Consider the following 16300-nt stretch of genomic DNA (forward strand, 5'->3'; position numbering starts at 1 on the left):
ATCCTCTTCACAGCTTTGAAACATTAGTGGGTCTCACAGCTCAGGCTTTAGACCCCTTCTCTAGCTATACTCACTCCCATTTCCATGACTCAAAACCATCTGTTGGCTAATGACTTCGAAATATCTACCTCTAGCCCCATCTTCTTCCTGAACTCCTGACTAGTATAAGCAACTGACAACCCCATATCTCCATTTGGATCCTAATAGACATAAACCAAATAATATGTCCTAAGCACAACTCCTAATCCACCTTTCTAAACCTGCTCCTCCCATAGACTTTTTCAGGTCAGTAAATGGTAACTCCAATCTTCTAATTGGCTGGGCCAAAATCACGAATGTCATATTTGACTCTTTTTTCTCATTTCTGTTCAGTCTCTCAGCAAACACTGTCAGCTTCTCCTTCAAAATATATGCAGAATTGAGCTTATTTCACTCCTCTTCCATCATCACTCTATGTCTGCCTTAGCTCCTCTACCATCTTTTCTTACACAGCAGCTATAGCTACCCTTTAAAGAGTAAATAAGATTATGTCACTATTCAAAAGTGGCCTCCATCTCATTCAGTGTAAAAGCCAAAGTTCTTACTTACAAGGGCCTCCAGGGCCCAACACAGCCTGGATCCGCGTTATGGCTCTCATTGTGCTTCTCTGTCATCCTGCTCCTTCTATACTCCAGGCATGCTCCCTTCTCGGGGACTTTTAATATGTTTTTTGTTTTGCCTGAACAGTCTCACTTGAGATATTTTCATAGCTCATTCTTTTGGTCATGTCTTTGTCCCAAAGACTGTCACATCCTCAGGGAGGCCTACCCTGACCTATCTAATTAAAAGTCCAATCCTCCTTACCCCCAGAACTTTGTCTCCTGTCCCTGCCTTATTTTTCTCTGAAACATTTATTGCTATCTGATGCTGTATACATTTGATTTGTTTACTTGTTTATTGCCTATCTCCCTACCAGAATAGGAGCCCCATGGGGATAAGGACTTTTGTCGGTTTTGTTCACTCAATCTGTGTCCTCAGTGCCTAGCACAGTAAAAGCACTATGTCAGTGTTTATTTAAATGAGGAAATGAATGAATATTTGGAAGAGAACAAGGACCACTCTCTTGAGGCATTGTGTTTTGACCTCCAGGACATTTCGATGCAACCTTGCATAGATTTTAGTTATACTGAATATTCTTTTGTCTTTTGTCCAAGAAGTAAATACAACATCTCTTGGATCTTTATCTAGATCATTATGGATATTACTGATAGAGATGATAGGCAAAGATTAAACCTGACAATATTGGTGGAATGACTAATAGAGAGAAGTATATAATGATGCCTGCTATATATGTTCAACATACGCTACAAACTATGTTTACTATAGGTATTAGAAAAGAAGTGAGAATTTCTTTTCAAAGATCTGACGATATGCCATTCAATAAAAAGAGCATGAAGAAAAGTATTTACTCATTTGCCCATTGTATGGCCCAGGGTACTTTGCCCATAACTCTATAACAACCCTTCATTATGGGTTTATACATTTGTCTTACCATTTGGACTGTGAGTTCCTCAACTGAAGGGTCTCTGTTAATTTTTATATGTACAAGTCATAACATAGTCTCTGGGACGTATAAGATGGTATATTATTGGAACTGATATAGATTGCAATGGAAGTAACTCCCCCACTGGATGCATGACTATTGAATAAGCACTTACCGTGGTGGGGAAGGTTAAGTGGAAGCCTCTGAGACTCCCACTTTTCCCTGGCCAAGAATGTAAATCAAAATTAATAACACATCCTGGGGAAATGGCGAGATTAGTGCTGTCATTAAAGACTTAAAGTCTGCAAGGGTGTTCTCAATCATATCTCCATTTAATCCACGAGCTTAGGTCCTGCCTAAACTGGATAGATCCTGGAGAAAGGCTATAGGCTAGCACAAACTCAGTCAGTAGTAGCCCTAATTGCCACTGCTGTACTGGTCACATTTTCATGGCTAGAGGAAATTAATGAGGCCTTAGGTACATGGCATATGACCGTTGATTTGGCAAAAACATTCTTTTCTATTTCAACCAGAAAAGAGGATCAAGAATAATTCATATTCATATGGAACAGACAATAATATCCACTTACAGTTCTGTCCCAGGGCTATATTAAATCTCTTGCTATCTGTCATAATGTAATCTGAAAACATCTGGACTGCCTGGACATCCTGCAGGTTATGACATTGATCTTTCATATTGATGACATTGTGTTGGTTTGGCAGGGGAAGCAAGAGGTTGTTGGTATACTTGAGACCTTGGCAAAAACATGCTTTCTAGAAGTTGATAAACCCTATAAAATAAACCCTATGAAATTTCAGCGACCTACAATTTTAGTAAAGCTTTTTAGAGGTCCAATGGTCAGGGGCATCACAGGATGTCTCCTCCAAAGTAAAAGACAAATTATTGCATCTTGCATCCCCTACAATGAAGAAAGAAATACAGCACCTGGCAGAACTGTTTGGATTCTAGAGGAAGTACATTCCATAGAAATCCTGCTCTGGCTCATGTACTGAGTTACAGAGAAGCTGCTAACTTTGAGTCGGGACTGGAGCAGGAAAGGACTGTGTCCAGGTTGGGAAGCAAGCAGCTCTACTCTTTGGCTACTGGAGTTGGCTGTGTTGATGATGAGAAAAGATTTGGTGTGGAGTTTATGGCAAGACCCAGAGGGAGAATCATAATGTAGGCCCCGGGATTCTGGAACGAAGTCATGCTACCCCAGCAAAGAATTATACAGCTGTTTGGAGACCAGTTCCTGACATATTTTAGATTGTAGGGGCCCAGCAGCAGTACATCTTACAATGGAAAAGGTGAACCTAGGATTGAGCCCAAGCAGAACCAGAGGGCATGAATAAACTGCATGAGCAGGTGGCTTAGATCTGCTGTCACCTATAATGACTGTACCAGCATCCCCCTCCCAGCTCATATTTATGGCCATATGGGAGAGTCCCATATGACCATCTCAAAGAAGAGGAAAAAACCTGAACTTGATTTACAGAGGAGTCCAGTATATCAGTGTAAACAGAAAATGGATAGTAGCTGTATCATAGCCACACTAAAGGGTGACTTCGAAAGACAGCAATGAGTGAAACTTCAGAAAATCTTCTTAATAAGTGAAACTTCAAGTGGTGTATTCAGTCATCCACTATGTGTGGAAGAAGTGGCTAATGGTCTGGTCAGCTGGTTAGGGACCTGGAAGGCAAAGAACTGAAAGATCAGAGGCAAAGAGGCCTTGAGTAGAGACGTGTGGATGGACATATGGGAATAAGCCCCAAGTGTGAAGATTTTTATATTACATGTTAACGCACCTGAAATCATCCACCACAGAATAGGCCTGAATAACCAAATAGACAAAATGATTTAACTAGTTGATGTCATGTAGTTGTCATCATTGGCCACCATAGAATTGGCTCAATAGGCATAAGTGCAATGACTATGGTGGTAGAGATGGAAGCTACACATAGGCCTTAGAACCTGGGCTCCCAGTTATCAGGGCCTATCGAGCTACTATTCTTTCGATTGTCTAGACTTCCAGGAGCAGAGGTCAACATGGAACACCTGACATGGCACCACATTCCTCAAGGAGACCAGCCAGTTGGAGGCAAGTCTACTATATTAGGCCCCATCTGTGCTGGAGCTATCAGAACTATCTTCTCAGGGACAGATACTTATTATACTTGTTCTTGTTATGGGTTTGCCTTTCCTTTCTTTAGGACCTTACTCAGCACTATTTAGGGGCTGCGAGAATGCTTGATATGCATACATGGAATCCCACACAACAGCATATGACCAGGAAATACCTTTACAATGAAGGAATTGTGGTAATGGCCTGTGGACCATGACCATGGGGTCCACTGATTATATCACAGACTTCATCATTCAGAAGGAATTGGCCTCATAGAGTTTGAAAATGGAAGGCCCACCTGGAGTGCCAGCTTGGAGGAAATATTTTGCAAGGACAAAATACCACCATTTCGAATGCATTATATGCACCAAATCAGAGACCTTTAAATGACACTATGTCCTTAATAGGAAAAATACAAGGATCCTGGGACCAAGGGTTGGAAGCAGGAGTGGCTCCACTTATCATCACTCTCAATGACTCACCTGGGGAAGCATTGCTTACCATCCCCACAACTTTGTTTTGGAGGGCTAAGGTCCTAAACCCCCAAAGGGGCACACTATTGCCAAGGGACACAGTAAGGGCCCCAATGAGCTACAAGCTGGGGTTGCTCTTGGCACTTTGAACTCCCCATGTTTAAAAGCCAGGAGGCAAGAAATAAGCCATGGTCTTGGCAGGACAATTGTCCCTAATCCAGCAGATGGAAGTAGGACTGCTTTTACACATGGAGGATGGGAGGAATACATGTGGAATTCAGACAATTTGCTTTGTCACCTCTTGGTACTTCTTTGCCTGATTATAACTATGGATGGACATGTGTAGCAAACCTGGCTTAAAAGAGTATGATTCACGGCTGCTCAGACCCCTCAGGAAAAAAAGTTTGGGTCATACTATCAGGTAAGCTACCAAGACCTGAGGAGGTGATAGCTGAGGGTGAGGAAAAGTTAGAATAAAGAGCCGAGAAGGAACGTAATGGGCACTTATTGTAGCCCCAAGATCAAATGCGGTGACAGCAGCTATATTTTTTCCTATTAACCTCCTTCTTCAGAGTTTCCTCTTAGGGAAAGGAATCAGAGCCCTGGATGGGTTGCTCCAGTAGAGAAAGTTGTCGCAGAGTTTCATTTTTGCTTTCATTGTTTTTTGCCAATGTCATTATTAGTTGTCAAAAAGTTTTATTTTCATCTTATAGTTGATAGCATTTTTCTACATTTTCTTAGAGTTCTTACATATAGTTCAGATCTATTTTTACTTGCCTTAAAACATTTAAGCTTCTAATTAAGCATATAAATGTTAAGAAGCATGTATAATTATCATAAATACTTAAATGTAGCTTATTAAATTCAAAAGAGGTGACTTGTATAATCTTAGGCATTGTAAAAATTGTAAGCCTAATTTAAAAATGGTTAAATAAATATCCAAAACGAATACCATTCTTAAAAATAGTCATTACTTGTCTTTCACAGTCAGTATCAACATTATAAATGGTAGCTGTGAATTTCAGGTGATTGCTGCATGCTTTCTTATTCATTGATTAGAGTGATTATGTAAAACCCAAATCCACCTGAAATCTAATGGAGCTTGTTTATGCAACTGACAATTTATGTTTGTTCAGCTCTTTACCAACTTTTTAAAAATAATATATCATTTGCGATGCACTGAAAACTGAGTTAATTAAGGCATATATCATTTTTCCTGTCAAAAACTGAAGCTCAGAGAGACTTGGTGATTTATCCTATTCTCACAGTATTAAGTATTATAGTTGCCTTTTGAAATTTGGGTTATGTTGCTCCAAATTCCATTCTTCTCCCAATACTTTAAGTGACTTCCCCTTCAAAGTGATATCCATGAAGTTTTCCAGGCAAAACACACAATGAAGTCATGACAAGAAGGATTAATTCTTTTATTTATAATCTTCAGTGGTTTTCTATACTATTAAGAAAACTGCAGCATACTCTTGACATTTTTCCAGGGTAAGTAACCTGCATTAGATGTTCTACTACTGGCTGTGATGCAGCCACTGCCCATGTTGATGTTTCCTAGTTTTAAAAATGATCTTTAATTATCCAAAATATAAATAAAATGGAGAAATAGGGAAAGAAGCAACGAACATTAACTTTCAAATTGACATTCCAAATGAAATGAAATGGTTTTCCACACACATTTGGGTTTATGTTCTGTGATAAGCAGCAGACCGGTGTTGAGCTTCATGCTGTTTTTCTGAAGCTCCTTTATTTATTTTTCATTAATCTGTCTCCCTTGTGTGCCTGGTGCTCAGTAATCTGCTCATCTCTAGCATGATCTATACTATAATCCATTGCTTCTCCCTCCATGCATTTTAATGAAGCAATTTCTGCCTCCTTTACATAACTGCTGTCCTGATTTCATACTACAACATCACTTATTGTCACATCATTGAAAGCAAATCATTAAGGGAATACCTCAAAATGGGATAGATACGGATTTTGATTCCCCCCTACCCTTTTTTTTAAAAGAGAACTTTGGGGACTCAGCAGCGTTTTCATCATTTCATTTTCAATAGATGCTCAGGGTTGGAAATAGATATCCCCTGGATACCAATCCCAGTGGGAAAAACATCGGCAACCTAAATCTGTCCCCCACAGCTCCTGGCTTCCTCTCTCCCCTTCATGCTCCATGTCTTGGCTGGGTGCTCTAAATTCCTACCCCCTGCCCTGGGCCACCCTTCTGGGATAGATTCTGTAGCTGCAAAACCCTAGAAGAACTGTGTAGGAAGTGCTTGCCCAATGTTGCTGTTTGGTTTCTGTCTTCCTGCTAGCGTGTCTCACTCCTCTGTTTCCTGGCCACTGGCCAGGGCCTGGACCTTCTGCTGTGCTCTGCCCACAGGCATTTGCACATTCCAGGCCTGTGTTTGTCTGCCTGGCTTCTGACCTTTGCTGTCTGTGTGAGGTCTGATTCAAGGCCTGGTTCCGACTCTAGTGTCCTGGCTAATGTCCCTCCCCTGGCTGTTCTCAGGGAACCAGGGTGCTTCTCATTCTGGACTTCTGCTTCCACATCTTGCCTCAGCCTGCACCTGTTGCTTGTCTCTTCCCTCCCTTCCCAATCTTGTCTTAGATTTCTGGGTTATTCGTCTTTCAACAACCAGCTATTAAGTGCCTAATGTGTGTTGTCGATAAAAGCTAAATAAGACATAGATCCTGCCCACACCAACTGGAGGATAAATAGACCCCAAAAGGGGCAGATCCAGATTTTGTGGAACCTGAAGCTTATACAAATTTGGGGGCCCTCATCAAGAAAAAGAGTGCAAAATCCCAAATACACATTTAGGAAAGAGCCTTGGAAAGGGTTTATGTGAGCAAGGGCCCTGAAGCTTCATTAATTCCACAGTGAATTCACCTGTGTGGATAAATAATTTTTAAAAGGGGTCAAATTCTGGAGTAGAAATATGCAGGGAGTGTTATGAAGGCACCGAGGAAAGGCAGCTAACCCACCCCTGGGTGGCTTCCTGGGGGAGGTTACTGCTAATTAGTTTAAGGGCCGAGGACTAGATGAAGAAGAGGGGGAAGGAGAAAAAGGCAGGCAGAGCATTCCAAGCAGAGGGTCCAGCATATAGGCAGAGTCTACAATAGTGAGTCTTGGGCACTTCCAGTGGTACTATTTTGCTGAAGTGTGAAAGATGTAACAGGTAGAATGAAACAGCGATATTGTAGGACATTGAGGCTAGAACCCTGTGCATGGCACAGTAAAAACCTTGGATTTTATCCCGTTGTTTAGATTCTCATCTCAGGCAAAACACTCTGGCAGGAAAACGTGCAAATGTGGATATCAGTTAGGAGATGTGGCGGTTGTTCAGGCAGGAGGTGACAAGTTAAGAACTAAAGTCATAATAGCAGGAACAGAGAGAAGAGATGAGTCAAGGAATATGTAAAAGATTAGATGTTGGGTTGATGAAGAGTAGAGGAGCCTCTGGGCTTTTTAACTTGGGAGAGTGAGTGGATGATAGAACCATCAAACGAAAAATGGAGTAGAGAAGGAAGATGACTTAAAGGGAGACAAGATGTTTAGTTTTAGGATAAATCAGTGGAGGCATTCTTGTAGAAAAATGATACCTGAGTCTGAGGCTGGGGGAGAAAAATGGGCACTAGGTGCAGATTAAAGAAGCATCAGTGTATAGGCAGTAATTGAAAGCAAAGGAATGAATTAACTAACCCAGGGAGGTGTGGAGAGAAAGAAATGCAAGAAACAGGGATGGGAACCTGGGAAGGGAGCTTGGGAAAGTGTTGGAACAAACCATAGGGAGGTCAGGAGAGGCCAGTGTCACAGCAGCCAAAAGAGTAAAAAGGTCAACATGCCAAATGCTGCAGTCTTGCAATAAAAAGACTGAAAATGTGTATTGGGTTTGTCAGTAGAAAGTAATTGGAGATGAGGATGAGAATAGTGATGGGAGTAAGCCAGATTTCAATAGGCTGAGGATTGGATGAAAAGTGAGAAAGCAGTGATGAGCGTGGGGCACTGTAAGGACATTTTTCGATGAGAAGGAGTTAAAAGGTATTAAGCATGAGCTCCAGAGATGAGAGATACTTGAGTGTTTTTCCTTGTAAGATGGGAGATGCTTGAGCTTTTTATAGTAAGAGAGGTTGAATATTCAGAAGATGAGATAGAATGTGGGATGGAGCAAGGTCCTGTTATCTGTGACCATGTTGGCCTGTTTTCCCTGGGAACTCCAACTCTTGATCCTATTGCTCCTAGAAGATGAAACTGAAAGGTGACAAGTACAGATCTGGTTGATTGGTCTTCACATCTTTTATCTTTTTTTGTCAACTCTGAGGTTCGGTGATTGATTTATTGATGGCTCAAAGAAACATAAGTGCATCTGTTGGCCTACAGTAGTCTTGCATCAGGTTACCATGGAATGAGAACAGGGGAAAGGATAAAAGGAGATGGAAAGGAACTATCCTTACCCTCTAACATCCCTCTCCTTTCTGTAATCCTCTTGCCCTCACTGACTTGCCTGGCAGACAGTTATTTTCTTCGAAGGGAATAGCATTCTTTGGGGGAAGAAAAAGATCAGGTAATGGTGAGTTTGCTCTTGCTCCTGGAAACCTGTGATTTTAGGCCATTATTAAAACTGCTAGTATCCATTCTAGAGGCAAAGGAGATCAAAAGCTATGTCCCAGAGGCCAGCTCAAAGCTGTGAAACAGATCCCATTTGCTAGCAGCTGAGAGCAGAGAAAAGTTGGGCACTGACAATAAACCTGAAAATGCTTTATAAACCAGAACATACTCTACAAATGCAAGTTATTACCATCCTTTCTCAAAGCTGTTTGCAGAAATATTTGCCTGAAGACCTCATAGTACTCAAAATAAAACAACAGTAATACAGAGGCAATTGTGTTCCTTTATAAGCATATGTTTTATTGCAGCATAGGAAACTAAACCTCATTTTCTGCTTAGTGCCCACTTGACAGACTTGGTGGAATACAATGTCTCCTACCATCTCTCACTGCTGCAGAGTATGTGCTGAAGCAGACCTGTTATGAGTAACCACAACACAAAATGAAAAGCACTTCGCCGCCATGCCTCCTTGACTACTGTGCGAACGATTAACATCCAATAAAAAACACAGCACCAAAAAACCCAATTAGCATTCGTGTTAAAAAGATGTTCACCCATTTCAGGGAGAAAAAAAAAATACTACATAGTTATAATCAGGGAAATGATGAGCTATGGGCAAATAAAAAAATAAAAAATAATTAGGATTCATGGTGGGTAATACATTTACCATTAGTGCTCAGAGATGCACTGAAATTAAAACAGGAACATTAAAAAAAGAAGAAGAAGAAAGCAAACAGGAACATTATCTTGTGTGATCTAATTTTCAGAGACAAGAGAGTCCAAATGCAATCATTCTTTCCCAAACCCAATCATCCATATCTTACTTATTGATACCTGGGTATGTATGAAAATGACTTTATTTCTCTAACTCAAGGCTTTATTTCTGGTTAAAACACAAATTCCTGGCAAAGGTAGTATTAAAAAATTCTCGTCATTATCTCTAAAAGTGAATGAATTTCTGGTCTTCTCTGTGAAGTAAGAGGATGTTGGTTCCTAAGTTGGGGTGGGAGAGAGAGAGGCGAGGCAAAGGGCAGCCTAGGATTCTATTCACAGTTTGTGTGAGGCATTACGGCAGAAGTGATGGTAATTTACCCAATATCCATTCTTCTCTGTGGTACCAGAGCCCCAATTTTCATTTTGGGTAGACATGTATCCAGTAAAAGACCATGTTTCTAAATTTCTCCCTACCTCACTTCTTGCATCTAGGGGCGGCCAATAAGGTATAGGCAGTTTTTTAGCAGAACTTCCAAGAACATTCCTGAAAAGAGGGACAGGCCTCTTAGGAGCATGTTTTTAGCCTTCCCACTTCCTTTATCCTTCTTTCTGCTAGGAATGCAGATATGATGGCCTACAAAGGGCTGGTACTCTGGCAACCATATTGTTAGCATGAGGATAAGAGACAGCACTGCCAGAGCAGAGAGCTGAAAGGAACCTGGTTTCCTAGTGACAATAGGGAGTTCCTACACCAGCCCTGGACTGCTCACCTTTGCGTTTCTTATTATGCAAGAAAGAAATCATAGTTAAATCACTTTTTTTTCAGGTCTCTGCTATTCACAGTTGAACTAAATTCCTAACTGATACAGATGTAGATATGTTTTATAGTAAACACATACACACACACACACACACACACACACACACTAAAATAAAATAAAACAAAATTAAAAAACCCTGGGCAGAGTTCTATGTCAACTTCTGGACCCCACAACTGAAGATGGATATGAATAACTTGGTAAATTTTCAGAGGAGACCCCCTCCACACATACACAAATGCATTACCTTATCCAAATACATTTATCAGGCATGTGATTACCTATAATATTTTACTGACTTTCATGATGGAAATATTTCTTGGTTTTAAGCAGTTCACAATCTGTGATAGATCAAGCAGATACAAGCATGATAAAATGTTTGAAAAACAGTAGCTGCAAAGACAAGTTAAAGAGACTAGACATATTTGGAGAGAATATAAGTAGTGATATAGAATGTCTATCCAAAAGGATTATTGCACAAAGAATTTTGACCTGGCAGTTCCCATATCATGTGACGACCAAACAAGTAAGAATGATACTGATAGAAAGGATATTAAGTGAAATGGGAACTCAGAGGTGGATTTACCAAGAAGCCAAAGAAGCTTGCCCTTCAGGGCCCTTCATTTTGCATGGTCCCCTTCCAAGGTCTCAGAGGATACCCTAGACATATGTTCACATGTTTTATTTTTAAAAATTGCAAAGTAATACATTTTAACCATAATCAGTTCAGATCACTGTTTCTTTCCAGTTTGACTTTCCTTGTGACACACTTTCTCTTGCGTTGAATGGGGGTGAGACATCTGAGGCATCTCTGAGATCCAAATAAGAGGAAGTTGAGCTAAGGATGCCTTAATTTGCATTTAGTGGGACACAGATACTTCATATATATATAGGTGGAATAATACAATTATTGTCCTTTTTGTGACCAGGTTATTTCACTTAGCATGTCTTCAAGATGAATTCTTGCTGTAGCATGTGTCAGCATCTTCCTTTTTAATGATGAATAATAATCCTTTATGTGGATATACCACATTTTGTGTATCTGTTCATCTTTCACTGGACACTTAGGTTGCTTCTACCTTTTGACCTAGTGAATAATGCTGCTACAAACATGAGTGTACAAATATCTCTTCAATAACCGGCTTTCAATTCTTTTGGTTATATCTGATGTGTAAAATTTTAAGTGAAGAATTAGGTTCTCACTGATGTCTAGTTAAAATGAAGATTCTCACTGATAAGAATTTTTTAAAATAATGCAGTATATGCAGTCATAAACACGCCGCATATATGGTCTTTTTTCTTTTTGATAGGAGTTGTACAACATAGAATCTAACAGAATTTCTGTACTTATAGGCACAAAAGTATTTCTGTACTTATAGTACCTACAGCAGTACTACAAAACATTGATATCCATGTGTAAAGTCACATTTTATGCATTCCAGCTATCAAAAAAAAATATTTTTGATCAACTATATTAGAGGAAAGACTAATCGATCTTTCTATTTTTCCAATAGGAAATGTTATAAAATCATTCCTATGAAGAGGTGATCAAATATTATGCAACCAATAAATGTAGAGAACAAGTACAATAGAGGTGGATCTGGCAGTTAATGAATAAAACATTTTTCTGGATTTTACGGTGTTTGTGATCTTTGTCAGTTTAAAAAAAACTTATACTATGTTATGACTTCTTATCTCCTTCTAAATATATATTCACATTCTTATCTGATTTTATGTGTGTACTATTGTGTTCATTTTCTTAAAGAAGGCCCCCAAATTGTATATGTTTTGGGCCCCACAAAACCTGGCTCTGCCCCTCTTGGGGTTTCACAGACCTCCTCAGTGCTTTGACTCAGGAGGTCTCAGTTTCTTTACCTCCTTTCCACTAAATGTCCCAGCTTCTTGTGTCCTGGTGCATTGTGTAGGGAATGTCCACTTGAGGTATTCAGGCCCAGATTGAACAACGCCTATTGCACTGATGGGCACTCAGTCACAGGATGCTAGGTGCCGAAAAGTGGACTCCTCTATTCAACCACCAGAATGATCCATAGGGAGGGCTCTGGGCATAGGTTAAGGGAGTTCATGCCTAATTGACAGTTAGGCAGTTAGTGGTAATGACTTGGCTCCCGTGAGCTTCTGTGAACGTGTAGTTATCTTTCAGTTTTTGGGCAACTTCTTCAGGATAGGTTCATGGGCTTCTTCACCATCCTCCCTCCACATCCTTGTCCAAGATCTGTGATTTCTTTTTAGTCTGGAGGAAATCTCACTGCTTTCTTTGAGTTTTTGTCAGAGAGACTCCTTCTCTTCTGAACATTTTTTCCTGTTATTCTTTCAGTATAGATTTTAATGGCTCCTCAAAAGTACACCCTAAAATTGTTAACAGCTAAAAATAGAATTCTCTTTTCCTGAGGTGACAGGAGGGGATGTTAATCTTAAAGTCCTACCAGGTGAATAAGAGAAAACATTTGTATTCTATCCCTTTAAATCAGTAAAGCAAGGGAAGACATATCACACAGTTAAGTTGTCATATTAAAAGAGCCTCACTATGATTATCCTGGCACATAAATGATAAGGATTAATAGAATTTTAGAATTGAAGTGGGCTTAGTGATTCTCTTGTCAACCCCTATAATTTTGTGGATGAAGCACATAAAATCCCTACAGGGTAAACGATGCTGCTGAGGTCATGGCCCTGTGAGCCACAGAGCCAGGCCCCGCTCCAGACAGCTTAGTCCCCAGCCCAGTGTGTTTTCTCTCTGTCACATTCACATCACATGTGGCGAGAAAGTTTTAGATAGAGTTGTTGAATGCCAAGTTAATTCTATTTTATGAAAATGGATTTAGAAATTTTTGCTAGAGGTTAAAAAAATTGAGTAAATTCTCATTTACTTGAGTTGGCTTGAGTATATGCCCTTCCTGGAGGCTTCAGAAAAGGCTGGATGAATTTTCAAGATCCTTTTAGCCTTAATAGTGTATGATTTTCATTCATCTAGCCTTTTAAGCAAGAATTTCTTGAGGCACCTTCTATAAACAAAGCATCATATTGTGTACACAGAATAAAATAATGGGATAAAAAATGGAATGTAAAACACAGAGCTCTCTGGTGCGGTCAGATCCCTGCCATTTAGATGCCTAAGCAAAGACACAGGCTGTCCAAGGTATAAACTGTATGTAGCCAGTGACCGAGTGAAATGTTTGTTGGCCAAAACTGCTGTGTTCTCTGCAGTGGAGGTGAACTAGATACCCAAATACGATGGGTTTGGGTCGGCTGAAAATCATAACTACTCTAAAGATACAATGTGGACGAACCTCAAAAACATTATACTAAATAAAAGAAGCCAGATACAAATGGTCATATATTGTATGATTTCATTCATATAAATAAATATCTAGAAAAATGTGCATCCCTAAAAAACAGCAATCTACTTTCTGTCTCTATGGATGTACATTTTTCTGGATATTTATATAAATGAAATCATACGATATGTGACCATTTGTGTCTGGCTTCTTTTATTTAATATAAATGTTTTTGAGGTTCATCTACATTGCATCTTTAGAGTAGTTATCATTTGATACACTACTTCTGATGGACCACAGGAAGAGTCAAAATTAATCATATGTATTTATCTCAGCTTTGGAAAGAGAAGACTTAAGTTTCAGCTCATTTCTCCAAGTACTTCTCTTCCTATGCTATATTCTTTATCTTCATTCGAAATGGGCGTGGCTTGTTTTTGCCAACTCAGTCTCCACGCCCCTGGTAACAGCTCCTGATTTTGTCTCTCCCCAGCACAACCTTTGAAGTTCAGATAATGCTGACCTAACCTCCTCATTTCTGGAGTGGGCACTGATTTCAGGCTGTCCAATAGGGTTTTCATTCCCTTGGCCACAGTTCAAGAGGGACAGATATTCCAGTTGCAAGGGCCCATCTTGGAACTACAGAAATGTGTTTCCTTTTTGTTGAACTTGAAACTGGAAGGCGTAAGCCTGAAAAGAAAGCAGAAAGAAAAGAAGGTGTTAGAGAGCCGAATCCTGGGGACATTGTTGAGCCACTTTGTCCAGGCATGTTTAATTAGTTACAAGCCTGGTTTTTTCTTTCCTTTTCTTACAGCAGTTTGAGTTGGATTTCTGTCACTTATAGCCTGTCACTGCAAGGCACCAACATGACCATGCTCATGCTGGGGCAGTGTGGTTGAGGACATTCTATCTCAATACTCAGGAAAAGTCTTAGTTATCTTCAAAGTGAGGCCTCTCATACTCTCTGTCTACTCAGCTTGTCTGGGCAGTACTTTCCTCTGTTACAGACATAGTGGGAAAGTAAAATACTATTTGAGGTTTTGATATTTACCAATCTACCTATTTATACCTTGAATCTTTTTAGCATTTTTTAGTATTTTTAGTGTAAGTTTATATGAAAGGAGAAAAAAGTCTAAACTTTCTCTTTGGTTTCATGACATTAGATCCTTAGTAGAAATATTCTTTGGTTCAGTAGATTGAAGGATAGAATTTCATTCAATGGCATAGAAAAAAATGTAGGTCATTTTACCAATAAAAACCTTGAGGAATAACTTTTTTTTTATCATCAAAGTCTTTCTGATGCAAGTTATCATAAGTACAGCAAACAGATAAAAATAGCCTTCAAAAATTAGAGTGGCTTTTTTTCTCAGTCTTTTTAGATTCTCATGTTTCACACTAACAAAGATGGTACCTTTTCATATTCCCTAAAAACATTCTCCTTTCCAACATGACTCAAGATTTTAAGATAAACTCTCAACTAAAATTTGGTAACAAATAACAAGGAGAGATGTTTCTTTTCATTTTCTCTTTTGCTTTAATTGAAAAGAAGATAAATTATAGAGGACTAGACCTAAGGGCGTATTCTTTTAGTCAAAGATTTCTCTTTTTATTGCAGAGATTCACCTCATCTTTGGACCTTTCGTGAAGAGTACCAGAAATGAAATGGCTTCATCAAAAGGTATCTTGGCATGTAGAAGTTAATGAATCAATTTCTTTAGAAATTTAGATTTTGTACATTTATAAAGCCCTTAATAATCTAGTTGTATATTGTTATGGGTTGAACTGTGTCCTTCAAAAAGTTATGTTGAAATCCTAACCCCTACTACCTTAGAATATGAACTTATTTAAAAATAGGGCTATTGCACATACAGTTAGTTAAGATGAAGTCATATTGAAGTAGGATAGGCCCATAATCCAATATAGTTGGTGTTCTTATAAGAAGACAGCCATGTGAAGATAGTGACACTGACACAAAATGAGAATACCATGTGACAATGAAGGCAGACGTTAGGGTTATGCAGATGTAAACCAAGGAACACCGAAGATTGCTAGCGAACCACCAGAAACAAGGGAAAGGTAAAGAAAAATGTCTTTATGGATTTCAGGGGGAGCATGGCCCTGCTGACACCTTGATTTCAGACTTCTGACCATGAGAGCTGTGAGGCAATAAGTTTCTGTTATTCAAAGCCACCCAATTTATGGTATATTGTTATAGCAGTGCTAGGAAACTAATACATAATTATATTTTGATAAAATTATATTTTATATAATAATTTTTTACAATGACGAAAAGAAAGGCTATATAAGACCCCTACCGATATCCATATTGGGAGGCCTCAAGCTCTTTGCCACATCTGCTGTGAGGATGAAGACCATCTTAAGCAATCAGACTGCTAATATTCCAGAGAATGTCGACTTCACTCTGAAGGGACTCACAGTTATTGAGGAGGGTCCCAGAGGAAACCCATGGAGGGACTTTAATCACATCAATATAGAAGTCAGTCTCCTTGGAAAGAAAAACTAGAGACTCTGGGTTGACAAATGGGGGATTTTTAGTCAGTTCTGGCTACTAGAACAGAATACTATACAGTGGGTGGCTTATAAACAACAGAAACTTATTTCTCACATTTCTGGAGGCTGGAACATCCAAGATCAAGGCACTGGCAGATTCAGCATCTGGTGAGAACCTGTTTCCTGCTTCGTAGATGGCTGTCTTCTTGTTGTGTCCTCACATGGCAGGAG

General features: G+C 39.5%; 1 protein-coding gene across 1 annotated transcript in view; it reads left to right on the forward strand.

Moving 5' to 3' along the window:
- Positions 1-16300, forward strand: part of MEGF10 (multiple EGF like domains 10) — a 332427-nt gene that overhangs the window by 72841 nt on the left and 243286 nt on the right. Inside the window, exon 5 of the mRNA XM_039848592.1 lies at positions 15174-15236. The gene's annotated coding sequence lies outside the window, so the exon portion shown is untranslated. The remainder of the gene's footprint in view (positions 1-15173; positions 15237-16300) is intronic.

Source organism: Pteropus medius, unplaced genomic scaffold, assembly GCF_902729225.1.
Source record: "Pteropus medius unplaced genomic scaffold, Ma_sr-lr_union100, whole genome shotgun sequence".
Taxonomy (NCBI): domain Eukaryota; kingdom Metazoa; phylum Chordata; class Mammalia; order Chiroptera; family Pteropodidae; genus Pteropus; species Pteropus medius.